The sequence below is a fragment of the Lepidothrix coronata genome, unplaced genomic scaffold (assembly GCF_001604755.1).
Source record: "Lepidothrix coronata isolate B3197 unplaced genomic scaffold, Lepidothrix_coronata-1.0 Scaffold10, whole genome shotgun sequence".
NCBI lineage: Eukaryota > Metazoa > Chordata > Aves > Passeriformes > Pipridae > Lepidothrix > Lepidothrix coronata.
Window position 1 is genome coordinate 3,594,627 of NW_016690190.1, and position 7,391 is coordinate 3,602,017.

Consider the following 7,391-nt stretch of genomic DNA (forward strand, 5'->3'; position numbering starts at 1 on the left):
TGTGATGGCTCTGAGCTTGTGGGCCTGAAGGGGAGCAGGGCCTGGTGTGACTGGGCCTGTGGAGTTGCTGAATGAGCAGGGAGGGAAAAGTGCTCCATGTATGTCTAGTCTGTGTTTACTTATGAGTAATTGGAAGTAGATTTAAACAAGCAAAGAGTTCATCAGCACTTTCCTAAGAAAAGGTCTTAGTTCAGGAGCCAAATGGCTCAGGAAAAATGGATTCAATTGAGTTAATGGGACCAATCATGTTCTTTAGTGTTGTGTTTTCAGTTTGGGATTTTTGAACGTGGAGTTGGTGACTTGCAAGGGGGAATGGGAGTTAAAAGCTCTCACGCTGCATCCTTGTTTAGGTATTTACCCAGCAAATACTGCTGTGCTCAATTTACCTCCTGTGTGTAGTTTCATTTATTGTACTGATGCTGCTTATGGGGACAGTTGCTCACACAGGTCCCCGTGTGCTGGCACAGAGCCTTGGACTGGCCAGCCACAGGAGTTTGTGCTTTGCTGCAATATGTGTAATTATTCAGCTTATGACTCAGTCAGCAGTACTGTATGTGTCAGCATGTAATTCTTTGCTTGCCCTAAAGTAATGGTCTTCGACCAGTGGTCCAGGAACTATTTCTAAGGGTTTATGAAAGATAATGAGAAAGATGAGGCTATTGTCATTAGGCTTAAATTCATTATTTGGGGGACCATACGTCTGTTTGAACTGCTTTATAGGTCCATGAGTTTAAATAGGATGAGACCCACGGCTCTAACAGCTTTCTTACCTTCTCATCGTCCCTTACATAGTGCAATAGCAACACTTCTTTTTTCACCCAGAGTAACAAACAGCAAGAGTACTAGGTTACACTTTTGTAGAGCTAATTATCACCAGGAAGCTATAATGGTAGCAGTCTAATTGAATTGACGTTTTATGTATTATAAGTGATTATATTTAATGAATTCTATTATGGTATGTATCACCTTGTCTGAGATTTTAGGGGGTAGCTGCTACTTTGTGCCAGATGTTGCTGAGAGGAATATTACAAATGGCAATAGTATAAGAAAGGCCATCTCTTGCATGAAGGATTTACATCTAAAATCTAGGTTGTAATACTTTCATTGATACCTGAATTTCATTCTGTGCATTACTTGACAACATCCGTTCCAAAGGTGCAATAAAGTCAATCTAGCTCTAAAAAAAATAAATTGAGATTTAAAAACCATACATGATCGACAAATATCAGCTTAATTTTTATTTTCTCCTGGTTATTGATCAATAACCAGATATTCAGGGTAGGTTTTCAGCTGTCCTTCAAGAGTATAATTGCTTTATTCCTGGAGCTGAGGCTTAAAAGTCAAAATACTGTGGGAAGTATTGGTAAAATATAAAAGGTTACTGCTTTGCAGTTGGAGCATAATGTAGAATTTGATGCTATGCTTTTTAAGTGCTATAGTCTTGTCTAAAAAGATCATTTGCCTGGGAAATACTGCTAAAGTTGGGGTTGGTGGGACCATCATCTACACTTTGTGGTTTTTCTTCAGAAAATAATCTAATAAATCCTACTCTGAAGAACTGCAATAATTGCTTTTGGATTTCGGTTTTTTTGTGTGACTCTTGTATATCCAAAAGATATGAGGCCCATGAGCCTTTTCAGCTTTATTTTGTGTGTCCACATTTATCTTAAGTGGCACATAGGCACTGTGATGGCAGATTGCACAGGGGTATTTTTATTAGGAAAGCACAGTAATACGAATAGCTGTAAAATTTGTCTAGACAGAAGAAGAGAGAGACTAAAATAGCAGTGGAACATGGGCAGGAAGGAACAAAATACAAGTGTGTGTGTTGGCAGGGGGAGTACACAGGGCTGCTTATACCTTCAGGGCAAATCATCGGGAGCATGTTACCGCTGGTAAAGGAAAGTCTTGAGGACAGGCAGAGTCCCAGGGGTGAGAGCTGTCTGAAAAATGAGACAGCTGTGGAAAGGTAGTACCAAACTTTTTAAGTAGGGGTTTTTTTGGCAGTTCAAGATACTCATTTTCTTTTGTCTTTCCTCCATGAAATTTCAGTGACATCTTCATAAAATATTTCAAGTTGTTATAATGAAATTCGACTTTTCTAATGGTTATATTGAAATTTTCGGAATTTATTCCATGAAAGAGTATGTACAGTAAGGGAAATAGGCAGAAATAAATCAATTAAAAAAACCCCAACAAACAAACAAACAAGGAAGACTTAGTTTGGTTATGAAAGGTATTTTTTTCTTTAAGTCCAGTGTCCTGGGATCCAATTCACCACTGCCCTCTATTCATTGTCAAGAGATGCTTCACAGATGTGATGCCAATGCCCTCATGGGGGGGCCTTGCTGTTTCAAGCCTGGACTCTGTTGCTGTTGGGCAACAGATAGAATTTTCGAGTATGTTATAAGTGTAGAAGAGGGCAAAGCATTAGAGTAACCCAGAACTGTGGATAGCTGTTGCCTGGCTGCAGAGCAATATTTCACTTTGCTATCAGAGTAATACTGAGGGAAATCAAAGAACACTAAAAACTGGGACACTGGGATGATTGGCTTAGGAGTTAAATTTTTTTTTTCCCAAGCTGAATCGGTAGGGCCAGATTTCAGAGCTTTATTCATGTTCAGTAGTAGCCCCATTAAAGGCACCTTCCTTCTCCTGACTTTATATACAATTAAAAGGATTACTTCTGAGAGCCAGATCAATGGTATCGAAATCTGGCTTGTACCTTGGCAGAAAAAATGGAGGGAAAGACAGATCATCAAATTCTCTGTGGCTCTAGTAAGAGCAAAGTTAAGAGACACACATAGAGGAAATGATTGCTGATGAGCTGAAATGTAAAATTTTAGTTCAGTACAAGACAGAATTCTGTGGTGATAAGCTGTGGAATTGGATTCTGAGACAAATGGTAAATGCTGGTTGCCTGAAGCTTTTAGTTTGTTTGAAGAACTGCTTAAAGCCATCTTCTGCAGTTTAGTTTCATATGTTTATTTTAATTCCTGAAGTGGAGTACAGCTTCAGGAAGGGAGCAGAGGAGCGCAGGGCCCATGTTAGTGTAACCCCAACGCTTGATGCAAATCTTTATGGTGCACCCTTTATGGTACTAGGAAGAAGGCAATAGCTTCCTGGCAGATATGCATTTTGGGAGTACTATAGGGAATATAGAATAAATTGTCAGTTTTTGAATTTCAGAAAATTATGCTTAAATTAGAAGTTTAATACCGCTCCTAGAGCGTAAGGATATGTGGAAAAGCATCTATAGCTTAAAGGCTTGCCTACTTCATTGGGTGTGGGCAGAGAAAGTGAGTTTCAAAGCGTGTTCTCAAGTGGAAGGTTTGGTATTTGCAACTGAAATCACATGGCATTGTGTGTTTCCTGGGAGGGTGATTCCTGTAACCACCCAACTGTTAACTGTGAGAGTGCAATTAAAAATGTATGCTGTGTTTGTCAGCTGTTTAAACTGCTCAAGCTGGTTACATAAGGTGAAGAAATTCATTACATAAGTTACACCACGAATTGCGAATTGTTTACTTAGTTGTGACAGCCAGAGCTTAAGATATTTGTAGGCCGAGAGTTAGTCAGCGAAGACATTTATGAATCATTTTGAATAATGAATAAATTTCAGACTTTATTTGCAGCCTGTTAGCAGACAATTAACAAAGAAAAAAGGATAAAACTTGTCAGAGTTGTATTTAAATTACTCCGTCTGCTCCAGATTACTGACTTAAGCTGAGTAGCTGGGTTTGTACTATTGACTAAATTTGGCAGTTCATATCTTGCTGTAAAATTCCTGAGTCATCTAGACTTTTGAATGTTTTCATGTCTAACTGTATAATGACACTGAGAAAATAGAGTAAGTACATTAATAAGGCTTAATTAAAACACGCATATGTACAAATACTCATGTATATACAAATGGAAGTACCGAAACTTCTGTGTTCTCCTGACTGAGCATCAGACTTGGTAGTACTCTGCCGTGCAAATTCTCTGTAAACTGTGTTTCAAGTCTTTTTTCCTACATTGGTACAGCATTCAAACAGCCTGGTGATGTGTTAGCAATTTCTCTAACTGTAAAAAATGTTGGTGCCTGAGTTTTCTTATTTAACCTCCAGCTTTTGCAATAGAATAGCTTGTTCCAGTTCTGGAAAAAAAAAAAAAGCTATATTAGTACTGAGTGGTTTGCCTCCAACACAGTGTACTGGATTTTCTGCCAGTATGATTTTTTCAGGGGAAATCTTACTTTTATTGCAAAAATAATGTGAAAAACCTTTTTTTTTAATATGGACTACCCCTTGAGTCTGTGTTCTTGGGATTTTGTTAACTCCAGGAAAGTCTTATGCTATGGGCTGTTCACTGAAGAACCTTTAATGTGAGGTGTGGGTAGTGGGAGCCACGTGCTACAATGATAAGGGTCTCTGTCCTGTTTTCCTGAGTTGTTGGCTAAATAAACTAATTCTGTGATCCTCTGGCCTGTGGGACAATGTGGGATATGGCTGTGTCCTTCCTTCCTTCCTCACCTCTGGCTCATGGGAACTCATTAGAGGCACCTGAAGGTCACTGGTGCTGACAGTCTGTGGTCTGGCTCAGCTGCTGGCTTAGTTGAGGATTAGCAGTTCATGGATGCCTGGATCTCCCCTCTCTTCTCTTGGCTGAAGCTTTTGGGGTGATTGACAAATACAGAGATGCTGTTGGCTAAAGTATGTTTTCTTGCAAGAAAAGTAATTCTGGGGCTGGAATGGCCACAGCAAGTTAGCTGTGTGTCAGCAGAGCAGTGTGAAGTTGTCCTAATATAAAATTGCCTCTAGCTCTGGCTCTCATCACCTGTTTGCTGTAGTTCTCATGTAGTTTGGTATTTTAGAGGTACCTTGTGGTGATTAATGAATGTTTATCATTCTGGAGATCTTCCAGAGGAAAACATTTAATAACTACACGGGAGTGTTATTGAAATGCACTTCACTGCATAGCAGGGGCAGATTTGTGTAATTGTTTCTGTAATTGCTCGTGAATGGATATCCCTGGCAAGGGATTGTCTTAAGAACCTGACCCATCTCAAGACTTCTGATGTTGGCATGTGTGTGGGCCACACCTGCTTTCAAAGGTAGAAGTGACCTCTGCTTCACTCATAGTTCAGAGCCAAAGTCACCCTGTGAAGGAGGCAATGGAAATATTGAGAAAGGTCTACGTGGTAGAGATGTGTATGGGGAAAACAAGAAAGAGAAGAAGTTGGCTTTAATGATCAGAGTGCTTGAATCCTGCCTCCTAAAATGTAATGGAGGCATTCAGAGATTGAGGACATAAACTTGAACAGCTCCCTACCTGCCAAATGCTTCTTGCCTGTCAGGGAAATAAAGCAGATCAGCACAGAACTTGGATCTCTACTTGTTACCTGGAGTGAGTTGGGCATGGAGAGTACATAGTCTGAGTCAGGTCCTCAGGGTTGCCCAGATTTCACCTGCGCTATCCACCTATCAAACATAAGAAGGAAATTTTAAACACAACTGTTGCCTCTCCAAAAGTCAGTTGTTGCTCCAGTCTTACAAGTACTGATGTTTAATGTGAGGGAACAGGGAGCATTTCAACTAGTGAAATATATTGATTTTTTTTTTTTTTACTTCAGTACTTTCTAATCATACCAATGGATTTTGTTTTCCCCAAAATAAAGTAGTTTGCAGGCTTTGTGTTTCCACCCATCTTGACTAACTTATTTTAGCAAGGTAAGCTGAAACACAATTTCCCTTAATATTGACCTTCTGTTCTCCACTGTTTTTTTGTAGTATTTTTTGTAGATTTCATTGTGAATGAAAAAATCTGTTAAACAAACCAAACAAAACAACAGCAGAAAAATGAAACTGAGGCAAGTGTGTGAATCAGGAATAATTTTCACATCTACAGTAGAGTGAAAAAAGATGCAGTTTGTTACCAGGCAAAGTAATTTCAGAAAATTTTTTTGCCCTTCAGGAGAAAATACTAATTAAAAGTGTTCCCTGCTGCTCTGTTGTAGAAGGCAGCATAGCTCCAATGCTCTTCAGAAGGCTTTGAATGGCTGTGCTGAGCAAGTCTTATGAGTGGGGAATGGTGGCTGTAGTGGAAGGGAGGCTAGAGGTGATTGATCCGTATTAAAAATGTTAGCTGAGTAGAGAGTACTTCAAATAACGTAGTGTGGTCGTAGTGACAGAGTATAGAGGAGAATTAAAATATTTAAGTACTCGTGTTTTTTTTGCCTGCTCTCATCCAAGAAATTCAGATCATTCTTTCCATATTCTCCCAACACCTCTGTGTAGGAGGACTAGGGAGAGTTGCTGAATCAGTGTAGTCTTTTTGCAAGCAATGCTATGTATAATCCCAGCCATGAATGTCTTAAACTACATGCGTAAAAGTAAAATTTTTGCTCTTTTTCTTTGGCTTTCACCAAAAAGTGGGAACTTCAGAGGTTTTTTTAGATTTGGTTTCAGCCTTAACTGTCTTCTCATAGCTGATGGCCTTGCCCTGTTGATGTGAGTCTTTGCAGCTCTTGCCATCTGTATGAGCTTCTTCTCCCTCACCAACTTTCCACCTCATCTCAAAATATGGAAGAGGATGTGCCCTTTGTCCCTTAACTCCTTTCCATACCTGCTGTTATTTATTTGCCTCTACAGGTATTTTGGGATTTATCATGGGGTGCATGCTATAGCCAAGTGAAGTCATGTTTTGCTCCAGCTGCTGGAGTAGATCTTTGTTTGCCCTTAAATTGCAAAGAGAAGCAATGGATGTACTTTAGGTATTAAAGTTGTCCATTCCTTTCAGGCATAACTCTTGTGCTAATGAAGATGCTAATATTAACAAATCTCATGAATCCATTTCCTGTGGCTTTAGCAGGTGTGTTTGCTAACATCTCACATTTGGATTGTGTTGTAGTGAATTTACCTACTTAGAAATCAAAGTAGACCACTTAGTTGAATTTGGTTACTACAGTGGGACTTGAGTTGGTACAGAGAAACTCTGGTGATGCCAAGAGATGGAGCCTGTGTACGTGTCCTACCCTGTGTGAGTCAAAGGCAAAATACTCAGATATTGTCTGGGCACAAATCACAACGGCTAGAATAGTTTCTGCACTGCTTATCTGGACACTTGCTTCAGTTTAGACTGCTTATGGGAGTGACAGAGGATGTGTGAGTTTCTGGGGCAGTCAGAATTCTTTCAATATGGAATTCTCCCCTTCTTGATGCTCCTTCAGCATTGTCACAACTCACTCACTGCTTAACTGCCTCCAGCTGCAGCTCACTGGCATGGATCAAAAAACTGGGTGGTTTGTAAGCTGAGAAAAATACAAGTATCACACTCTCAAATTGACATTTGACAAGGAAGAGGGCTGAAAAAGGCTCAGTAGTGCTGCTTGTAAATGTATGAAAGAAACA

General features: G+C 39.7%; 1 protein-coding gene across 3 annotated transcripts in view; it reads left to right on the top strand.

Annotated features, from left to right (window-relative positions):
- The window catches only part of TMEM178B (transmembrane protein 178B), a 239,011-nt gene that overhangs the window by 34,971 nt on the left and 196,649 nt on the right, over positions 1 to 7,391 (top strand). The gene's annotated exons all lie outside the window — the stretch shown is intronic.